Source organism: Oncorhynchus mykiss, chromosome 18 (genome assembly GCF_013265735.2).
Source record: "Oncorhynchus mykiss isolate Arlee chromosome 18, USDA_OmykA_1.1, whole genome shotgun sequence".
In the NCBI taxonomy this organism is placed as follows: domain Eukaryota; kingdom Metazoa; phylum Chordata; class Actinopteri; order Salmoniformes; family Salmonidae; genus Oncorhynchus; species Oncorhynchus mykiss.
In genome coordinates, this window is record NC_048582.1 from 9101128 (window position 1) to 9113321 (window position 12194).

General features: G+C 40.4%; 1 pseudogene; it reads left to right on the plus strand.

Moving 5' to 3' along the window:
• The first annotated feature begins 7108 nt into the window (after positions 1-7108).
• LOC118941059 lies at positions 7109-10356 on the plus strand (annotated as a pseudogene).
• The last annotated feature ends 1838 nt before the right edge of the window (positions 10357-12194 follow it).

The window sequence follows — 12194 nt, forward strand, 5'->3', positions numbered from 1 at the left end:
TGATAGACCAGAAGAGTTTACTTTCACTTTTAGTGTAGGGGAGGGGCTTCTGCCCAAAAGGTGATAGGTCCATTCAAACCAGGAGGGAATTCCAAAAAAGAGAACTCACATTTTCACCATGGCTCCTACGTTCTACAACTACCTGTTTATTCAGCTAATAGTCCTTCCTACAGGTGAGTTATATCCGTTTTATACATGACTTAGTGCATCTGTCAGATTTTTATTTTAATTTCACAGTATCGCTGACACTGTTGCTTTTACGTAATGAGGTGCTTTCAAACCTATTTATTTCAATACACTGCATGCATTTAATTTATCTTCCACTATGCAGATACATTAAAATATATACAGATAAATGAATTGATGAATGTAGTGAGTCACTGTTTAAAGTGTATAGTGTCGTGAAAGTCACTGTATAAACTGATTTTAATCAGTGAACAAAGTAAGAGGATTGATCTATAGCCATAGTTCCTTATATTCACTGATGTCCACACATTCTGTACTTTGTTACTTTAATAATTCAACACACGGACCCATACTGCTGTCAGTTACTAACCCATACTGCTGTCAGTTACTAACCCATACTGCTGTCAGTTACTAACCCATACTGCTGTCAGTTACTAACCCATACTGCTGTCACTTACTAACCCATACTGCTGTCACTTACTAACCCATACTGCTGTCACTTACTAACCCATACTGCTGTCAGTTACTAACCCATACTGCTGTCACTTACTAACCCATACTGCTGTCAGTTACTAACCTATACTGCTGTCACTTACTAACCCACACTGCTGTCAGTTACTAACCCATACTGCTGTCAGTTACTAACCCATACTGCTGTCAGTTACTAACCCATCCTGCAGTCAGTTACTAACCCATACTGCAGTCCTCAAGGATCATACAGCATTATAATGACCATCAGTGTGATGCATTTTTACTAACCCATACTGCTGTCAGTTACTAACCCAAACTGCTGTCAGTTACTAACCCATACTGCTGTCAGTTACTAACCCATACTGCTGTCAGTTACTAACCCATACTGCTGTTAGTTACTAACCCATGCTGCTGTCAGTTACTAACCCATACTACTGTCAGTTACTAACCCATACATACTGCAGTCAGTTACTAAGCCATACTGCAGTCAGTTACTAACCCATACTGCAGTCAGTTACTAACCCATACTGCTGTCAGTTACTAACCCATACATACTGCAGTCAGTTACTAAGCCATACTGCAGTCAGTTACTAACCCATACTGCTGTCAGTTACTAACCCATACTGCAGTCAGTTACTAACCCATACTGCAGTCCTCAAGGATCATACAGCTTTATAATGACCCTCAGTGTGATGCATTTTTACTAACCCATACTGCAGTCAGTTACTAACCCATACTGCTGTCAGTTACTAACCCATACTGCTGTCAGTTACTAACCCATACTGCTGTCAGTTACTAACCCATACTGCAGTCCTCAAGGATCATACAGCATTTTAATGACCATCAGTGTGATGCATTTTTACTAACCCATACTGCTGTCAGTTACTAACCCATACTGCTGTCAGTTACTAACCCATACTGCTGTCAGTTACTAACCCATACTGCAGTCAGTTACTAACCCATACTGCAGTCCTCAAGGATCATACAGCATTATAATGACCATCAGTGTGATGCATTTTTACTAACCCATACTGCCGTCAGTTACTAACCCATACTGCTGTCAGTTACTAACCCATACTGCAGTCAGTTACTAACCCATACTGCTGTCAGTTACTAACCCATATTGCAGTCAGTTACTAACCCATACTGCAGTCAGTTACTAACCCATACTGCTGTCAGTTACTAACCTATACTGCAGTCCTCAAGGATCATACAGCATTATAATGACCATCAGTGTGATGCATTTTTACTAACCCATACTGCCGTCAGTTACTAACCCATACTGCTGTCAGTTACTAACCCATACTGCAGTCAGTTACTAACCCATACTGCTGTCAGTTACTAACCCATACTGCAGTCAGTTACTAACCCATACTGCAGTCAGTTACTAACCCATACTGCTGTCAGTTACTAACCCATACTGCAGTCCTCAAGGATCATACAGCATTATAATGACCATCAGTGTGATGCATTTTTACTAACCCATGCTGCTGTCAGTTACTAACCCATACTGCTGTCAGTTACTAACCCATACTGCTGTCAGTTACTAACCCATACTGCAGTCAGTTACTAACCCATACTGCTGTCAGTTACTAACCCATACTGCTGTCAGTTACTAACCCATACTGCTGTCAGTTACTAACCCATACTGCTGCCAGTTACTAACCCATACTGCAGTCAGTTACTAACCTATACTGCTGTCAGTTACTAACCCATACTGCTGCCAGTTACTAACCCATACTGCAGTCAGTTACTAACCTATACTGCTGTCAGTTACTAACCCATACTGCAGTCAGTTACTAACCCATACTGCAGTCAGTTACTAACCTATACTGCTGTCAGTTACTAACCCATACTGCAGTCAGTTACTAACCCATACTGCTGTCAGTTACTAACCCATACTGCTGTCAGTTACTAACCCATACTGCTGTCAGTTACTAACCCATACTGCAGTCAGTTACTAACCCATACTGCAGTCAGTTACTAACCCATACTGCTGTCAGTTACTAACCCATACTGCAGTCCTCAAGGATCATACAGCATTATAATGACCATCAGTGTGATGCATTTTTACTAACCCATGCTGCTGTCAGTTACTAACCCATACTGCTGTCAGTTACTAACCCATACTGCTGTCAGTTACTAACCCATTCTGCAGTCAGTTACTAACCCATACTGCTGTCAGTTACTAACCCATACTGCTGTCAGTTACTAACCCATACTGCTGTCAGTTACTAACCCATACTGCTGCCAGTTACTAACCCATACTGCAGTCAGTTACTAACCTATACTGCTGTCAGTTACTAACCCATACTGCTGCCAGTTACTAACCCATACTGCAGTCAGTTACTAACCTATACTGCTGTCAGTTACTAACCCATACTGCAGTCAGTTACTAACCCATACTGCAGTCAGTTACTAACCTATACTGCTGTCAGTTACTAACCCATACTGCAGTCAGTTACTAACCCATACTGCAGCCAGTTACTAACCCATACTGCTGTCAGTTACTAACCCATACTGCAGTCAGTTACTAACCCATACTGTAGTCAGTTACTAACCCATACTGCAGTCAGTTACTAACCCATACTGTAGTCAGTTACTAACCCATACTGCAGTCCTCAATGATCATACAGCATTATAATGACCATCAGTGTGATGCATTTTTACTAACCCATACTGCTGTCAGTTACTAACCCATACTGCAGTCAGTTACTAACCCATACTGCAGTCAGTTACTAACCCATACTGCAGTCAGTTACTAACCCATACTGTAGTCAGTTACTAACCCATACTGCAGTCAGTTACTAACCCATACTGTAGTCAGTTACTAACCCATACTGCAGTCCTCAAGGATCATACAGCATTATAATGACCATAAGTGTGATGCATTTTTACTAACCCATACTGCTGTCAGTTACTAACCCATACTGCAGTCAGTTACTAACCCATACTGCAGTCCTCAAGGATCATACAGCATTTTAATGACCATCAGTGTGATGCATTACTAACCCATACTGCAGTCCTCAAGGATCATACAGCATTATAATGACCATCAGTGTGATACATTACTAACCCATACTGCAGTCCTCAAGGATCATACAGCATTATAATGACCCTCAGTGTGATGCATTTTTACTAACCCATACTGCAGTCAGTTACTAACCCATACTGCTGTCAGTTACTAACCCATACTGCTGTCAGTTACTAACCCATACTGCTGTCAGTTACTAACCCATACTGCTGTCAGTTACTAACCCATACTGCAGTCAGTTACTAACCCATACTGCAGTCAGTTACTAACCCATACTGCAGTCCTCAAGGATCATACAGCATTATAATGACCATCAGTGTGATGCATTTTTACTAACCCATACTGCTGTCAGTTACTAACCCATACTGCTGTCAGTTACTAACCCATACTGCAGTCCTCAAGGATCATACAGCATTTTAATGACCATCAGTGTGATGCATTTTTACTAACCCATACTGCTGTCAGTTACTAACCCATACTGCTGTCAGTTACTAACCCATACTGCTGTCAGTTACTAACCCATACTGCAGTCAGTTACTAACCCATACTGCAGTCCTCAAGGATCATACAGCATTATAATGACCATCAGTGTGATGCATTTTTACTAACCCATACTGCCGTCAGTTACTAACCCATACTGCTGTCAGTTACTAACCCATACTGCAGTCAGTTACTAACCCATACTGCTGTCAGTTACTAACCCATACTGCAGTCAGTTACTAACCCATACTGCAGTCAGTTACTAACCCATACTGCTGTCAGTTACTAACCTATACTGCAGTCCTCAAGGATCATACAGCATTATAATGACCATCAGTGTGATGCATTTTTACTAACCCATACTGCCGTCAGTTACTAACCCATACTGCTGTCAGTTACTAACCCATACTGCAGTCAGTTACTAACCCATACTGCTGTCAGTTACTAACCCATACTGCAGTCAGTTACTAACCCATACTGCAGTCAGTTACTAACCCATACTGCTGTCAGTTACTAACCCATACTGCAGTCCTCAAGGATCATACAGCATTATAATGACCATCAGTGTGATGCATTTTTACTAACCCATGCTGCTGTCAGTTACTAACCCATTCTGCAGTCAGTTACTAACCCATACTGCTGTCAGTTACTAACCCATACTGCTGTCAGTTACTAACCCATTCTGCAGTCAGTTACTAACCCATACTGCTGTCAGTTACTAACCCATACTGCTGTCAGTTACTAACCCATACTGCTGTCAGTTACTAACCCATACTGCTGCCAGTTACTAACCCATACTGCAGTCAGTTACTAACCTATACTGCTGTCAGTTACTAACCCATACTGCTGCCAGTTACTAACCCATACTGCAGTCAGTTACTAACCTATACTGCTGTCAGTTACTAACCCATACTGCAGTCAGTTACTAACCCATACTGCAGTCAGTTACTAACCCATACTGTAGTCAGTTACTATCCCATACTGCAGTCCTCAAGGATCATACAGCATTATAATGACCATCAGTGTGATGCATTTTTACTAACCCATACTGCTGTCAGTTACTAACCCATACTGCTGTCAGTTACTAACCCATACTGCTGTCAGTTACTAACCCATACTGCAGTCAGTTACTAACCCATACTGCAGTCAGTTACTAACCCATACTGCAGTCAGTTACTAACCCATACTGCAGTCAGTTACTAACCCATACTGTAGTCAGTTACTAACCCATACTGCAGTCCTCAAGGATCATACAGCATTATAATGACCATCAGTGTGATGCATTTTTACTAACCCATACTGCTGTCAGTTACTAACCCATACTGCTGTCAGTTACTAACCCATACTGCTGTCAGTTACTAACCCATACTGCAGTCAGTTACTAACCCATACTGCAGTCAGTTACTAACCCATACTGCAGTCAGTTACTAACCCATACTGCAGTCAGTTACTAACCCATACTGCAGTCAGTTACTAACCCATACTGCAGTCAGTTACTAACCCATACTGCAGTCAGTTACTAACCCATACTGCAGTCAGTTACTAACCCATACTGCAGTCAGTTACTAACCCATACTGCAGTCAGTTACTAACCCATACTGCAGTCAGTTACTAACCCATACTGCTGTCAGTTACTAACCCATACTGCTGTCAGTTACTAACCCATACTGCTGTCAGTTACTAACCCATACTGCAGTCAGTTACTAACCCATACTGCAGTCCTCAAGGATCATACAGCATTTTAATGACCATCAGTGTGATGCATTACTAACCCATACTGCAGTCCTCAAGGATCATACAGCATTATAATGACCATCAGTGTGGTACATTACTAACCCATACTGCAGTCCTCAAGGATCATACAGCATTATAATGACCATCAGTGTGATGCATTACTAACCCATACTGCAGTCCTCAAGGATCATACAGCATTATAATGACCATCAGTGTGATACATTACTAACCCATTCTGCAGTCAGTTACTAACCCATACTGCTGTCAGTTACTAACCCATACTGCTGTCAGTTACTAACCCATACTGCAGTCAGTTACTAACCCATACTGTAGTCAGTTACTAACCCATTCTGCAGTCAGTTACTAACCCATACTGTAGTCAGTTACTAACCCATACTGCTGTCAGTTACTAACCCATTCTGCAGTCAGTTACTAACCCATACTGTAGTCAGTTACTAACCCATTCTGCAGTCAGTTACTAACCCATACTGCTGTCAGTTACTAACCCATACTGTAGTCAGTTACTAACCCATACTGCAGTCCTCAAGGATCATACAGCATTATAATGACCATCAGTGTGATACATTACTAACCCATACTGCAGTCCTCAAGGATCATACAGCATTATAATGACCATCAGTGTGATGCATTACTAACCCATACTGCAGTCCTCAAGGATCATACAGCATTATAATGACCATCAGTGTGATGCATTACTAACCCATACTGCAGTCCTCAAGGATCATACAGCATTATAATGACCATCAGTGTGGTACATTACTAACCCATACTGCAGTCCTCAAGGATCATACAGCATTATAATGACCATCAGTGTGATACATTACTAACCCATACTGCAGTCCTCAAGGATCATACAGCATTATAATGACCATCAGTGTGATGCATTACTAACTCATACTGCAGTCCTCAAGGATCATACAGCATTATAATGACCATCAGTGTGATACATTACTAACCCATACTGCAGTCCTCAAGGATCATACAGCATTATAATGACCATCAGTGTGATACATTACTAACCCATACTGCAGTCCTCAAGGATCATACAGCATTATAATGACCATCAGTGTGATGCATTACTAACTCATACTGCAGTCCTCAAGGATCATACAGCATTATAATGACCATCAGTGTGATGCATTTTTATACATTTTTGTCAATGAGCAGAACATCATCTTTCTCATGGTGTGTTATAGAATACTAATTAGCCACTATAACAGGGGGACTCAACTACTATTTGTCACAGCAACCCTGGGAGAAGATGCAGTCTTAACCTGTGAGCTCATGACACTCAAAAACGTGCGGCAAGTCACCTGGCAGAAAGAGACAACTGAGGCGAATTAAAATGTGGCCACTTACAGCAAACGAGGTCCCGATGTCAACGTACGTTTTAAGGGGAAAGAAGACGAGGGACTGCAGAACTGCTCTATCGTCATCAGAGGAGTGTCAAGAGGAGACGAGTCCTGCTACAAGTGTCTGTTTAACACCTTTCCAGAGGGAGCTATCAGTGGAACGACCTGCCTCAAAGTCAATGGTAAAATGTGATAACATAATGTACTGTAAATGATTGACCCAGAACAACTTCTCCAGAACTTCAAGCAGCCATTTTATCAGATCATACTTCCAATGTCTTGAAACCATTTATCAAAATGGAATCATTTAGTAAATCATTTAAATGGATTCATTTAGTAAATCATGTAAATGGATTCATTTAGTAAATAATTTCAACGGAATCATTGTGGTCTCACTGTGAACTGTGTCTGTTGTTCTATAGAGCTGTATGGACCCTCACTCCTCATCACACAAACCAACAGTCACACCACTCTGTCCTGTTCTGCTACTGGACGACCTGTTCCTATAGTAACCTGGGAAGACACAGAAATTCTAGAAAATTCCACAATGGCCAATGTCACCCATCTCAATGGAACTGTCACGGTCACCATAACTTCTACGCTGGCAGCATTCAGTCTACCTGACAAAGACACCAGGGTTGGCTGTATGGTGTCACTGTTCTCTGGAGGTGTCACCAAGAACGTATTCATGGTTATTCCAGGTAGAACACAAGCTTCATTTCCTGGTGAGAAATGGTTCTATACATGCCTACAGTAACAATCAACATGCTGGTGTCATTCTGAAGTACTGTCTCTGTATGTTCTGTGCTAGGTGTACCTGAGGTCACTGATGGTGACAGGATCAGAGGTCAGTCATTAATCTAATGACCACAACTAATCTCTGACACTCTTATCTGTGAATTTGTCACGATTCTTCAAAGTCGAACCCAGAAGCAGACCAGGACAAGGAGAGTAGAAAAAAGGTGAGTATTTATTTACAAGTGAATGGGTAGATATATCCAGGTGGTGTAGCGGGTAGCGGTGATGAGTTGATGGGAGTAAATAGGTGGATCCAATGGGGAAGCGGAATCCTCCGACGACCAGGCGGGAATGGGGTAAATGATCCGGGTGAGTAACTGAAGACAGAACAAACAGAGGTAAGTTCAAGGCAAGCAATACGTAACAAACAACAAAACAACTTCTATCCAACTTGAGGCTGCTACTCTGGCACAACATACTGTTCATGGCTAACGATCCGGCAGGGAATGGATGTCAGGTCCGGGCTTATGAAGAGGAGAGATGATGATCAGGACCAGGTGTGCAGATAGCTGATGGGATACAGGTGCGGGTAATCAGAAACCCCAACTGGCTACATAGCCCGGCAACCAGACAGGGTGCGTTCCAGGATGCCGGAAAAACTCTCCAGGACAGAACATAGGTAAAAAACAGATTCAGGAAATGGGATTCGTGACAGAATTGTACCATTCTCATCTTGTCATCTTTCACAGTTAAGCCAACAGGGATTGGTGCAGTGATGAGTTCACTGTGTTTCATTGCTGTGTGCTGTGGAGCTGCTGTGGTACTGTGGTGCAAACTGAGAAATACAACAAGAAGGTAGGTTTTACTGTTCAGATGACAGAGAAAATACAGTATTACTTTGACATTGTCAAACTTACAAAAACAATCTTTAGCCCAAATCCCACAGCCAATGACAGAGAACAGGAAGAACCACCAACACTCAACACTCAAAATGATGACCCTGAAACAAGTAAACAGTGTTTGTACTTACTGCAGGTAATAGATTAGAAAACATTGAATTGCTTTTCAGTATCAAATGTCCTCCCTGGAGAATATGTAACTGTAAATACCCACAAAGCAGTTATATCAGTACACTACTACAACATGATCTGACTCTGATCAGTATCATTGATGTTAATGTCTTTCAGGACCACAACAATCTCCAGTACATTCTAAATGTATTAGTACAACCTTATTGGATCATCCTGGTAGTGCTTGAAACAGAGATTGTAAATGTTAGTGTCCAGTTGCAGAAGAGCCCAGTTCCTCAAGACATGAGATCCACTAACACGTCTCAACCAGACTACTAATCCATCTTTAGAATATTACAGTATATTCTAATTGTATGACAAAGATCATATTAAATGCATGGCGACTAGCAAGATACAGTACTACTATTCATGAATGAGGATGAGACTGTCTGGGAGTCTTGGGAGCATGAACAGGGTGCAGGCCTTCCTGTTCTTTATTAGTATTCTTTATTAGCCCAGCTCCTACGTTTAGAAGGATGTGGTTATGACAAACATTTCTAATGAGACAGGTAGATGCACTGTGTACTAGATATACTGAACCTTTTTGAGTTGACAGAGTCACATTTCTTCCCCAGTCATATGTAAGCTAATTTATACCTGCACTATACATTACATAATGTCACTAATACTGTTTTTTGTTTTAAAATTGCATTTTAGTTTTGAGAGATGTTTGTCAGTGAGGTTTGTCAGTGAGGAAATACAATATAATCTATTAGAACACAGCACCACCTACAGTTGACTTTATGACACACCAGGAAGAAGACGGGAGAATATCCTTCTATTTAATTGAACTTGAATCCATTTAAACATGATTGACACAAGTGCAATGTGAGGTTTATGCTGTTATTATTACATACGGTACCTATAGTGCAATGTGAGGTTTATGCTGTTATTATTACATACGGTACCTATAGTGCAATGTGAGGTTTATGCTGTTATTATTACATACGGTACCTATAGTGCAATGTGAGGTTTATGCTGTTATTATTACATACGGTACCTATAGTGCAATGTGAGGTTTATGCTGTTATTATTACATACGGTACATTTAGTGATACATGGATGTTTTACCATTTCTGTTATATGAATGTATTTGAGCCCTGAACATATAATGGTGATAACAGTGTTTTGCACTTTGATTGTGTGATAAACTGTACCTTGTTCACTAGATTTAATTGTATCACGTTTTAGTTCCTGTTTGTATTTATTTTGATCATGGATGTTGTGCTTGACCCCACTTGATTTGACACTGTTAATAAATCAGGCTATTTTCTCGCTTGATCTGTATGTTTTATATTGTTTAAGATTCAAAATCGTTCTTTAAATGTATTATGTGCTCCCCGTCACCTTGTTTTACAGTAACATCCCCATTTAAAATCAGGGTTACTGTGTTATAACTGTGTTTACAGTAACATCACAATCAGGACTAGGTTGTTATAGCTCTGTTTACAGTAACATCACAATCAGGACTAGGTTGTTATAGCTCTGTTTACAGTAACATCACAATCAGGACTAGGTTGTTATAGCTCTGTTTACAGTAACATCCCCATTTAAAATCAGGGTTACTTTGTTATAACTGTGTTTACAGTAACATCACAATCAGGACTAGGTTGTTATAGCTCTGTTTACAGTAACATCACAATCAGGACTAGGTTGTTATAGCTCTGTTTACAGTAACATCACAATCAGGACTAGGTTGTTATAGCTCTGTTTACAGTAACATCACAATCAGGACTAGGTTGTTATAGCTCTGTTTACAGTAACATCACAATCAGGACTAGGTTGTTATAGCTCTGTTTACAGTAACATCACAATCAGGACTAGGTTGTTATAACTCTGTTTACAGTAACATCACAATCAGGACTAGGTTGTTATAACTCTGTTTACAGTAACATCACAATCAGGACTAGGTTGTTATAGCTCTGTTTACAGTAACATCACAATCAGGACTAGGTTGTTATAACTCTGTTTACAGTAACATCACAATCAGGACTAGGTTGTTATAGCTCTGTTTACAGTAACATCACAATCAGGACTAGGTTGTTATAACTCAGTTTACAGTAACATCACAATCAGGACTAGGTTGTTATAACTCAGTTTACAGTAACATCACAATCAGGACTAGGTTGTTATAACTCAGTTTACAGTAACATCACAATCAGGACTAGGTTGTTATAGCTCTGTTTACAGTAACATCACAATCAGGACTAGGTTGTTATAACTCTGTTTACAGTAACATCACAATCAGGACTAGGTTGTTATAGCTCTGTTTACAGTAACATCACAATCAGGACTAGGTTGTTATAACTCAGTTTACAGTAACATCACAATCAGGACTAGGTTGTTATAACTCAGTTTACAGTAACATCACAATCAGGACTAGGTTGTTATAACTCAGTTTACAGTAACATCACAATCAGGACTAGGTTGTTATAGCTCTGTTTACAGTAACATCACAATCAGGACTAGGTTGTTATAACTCTGTTTACAGTAACATCACAATCAGGACTAGGTTGTTATAGCTCTGTTTACAGTAACATCACAATCAGGACTAGGTTGTTATAACTCAGTTTACAGTAACATCACAATCAGGACTAGGTTGTTATAACTCAGTTTACAGTAACATCACAATCAGGACTAGGTTGTTATAACTCAGTTTACAGTAACATCACAATCAGGACTAGGTTGTTATAACTCAGTTTACAGTAACATCACAATCAGGACTAGGTTGTTTAATAGCGCTGCACCAGACTCCCTTGGCTATGTGTGTAATATGTCAGCGCCTATCTGTTTTAAGAAGAGTTCAACTAATTATTATTCTAAACTAAAACCCGTGATAGACCAGCAGAGTTTACTTTCACTTTTAGTGTAGGGGAGGGGTCGGCCAAAACTTCCAAATCAGGAAGGGAAATCATTTGTCATGTCTCCTGCACTCCACAACTACCTGTTTATTCAGCTAATAGTCCTCGCTAATGGTGAGTAATATCAGTATTCTGCCCTTGAGTTGCGTTACCATGCAAAACTAGACAGATAGCTAACAACTAAGTCTTCAATAAAACTCCCAAGGCGTGACTTTTCTTGAATTAATATATTGAAAACGTTTATGTT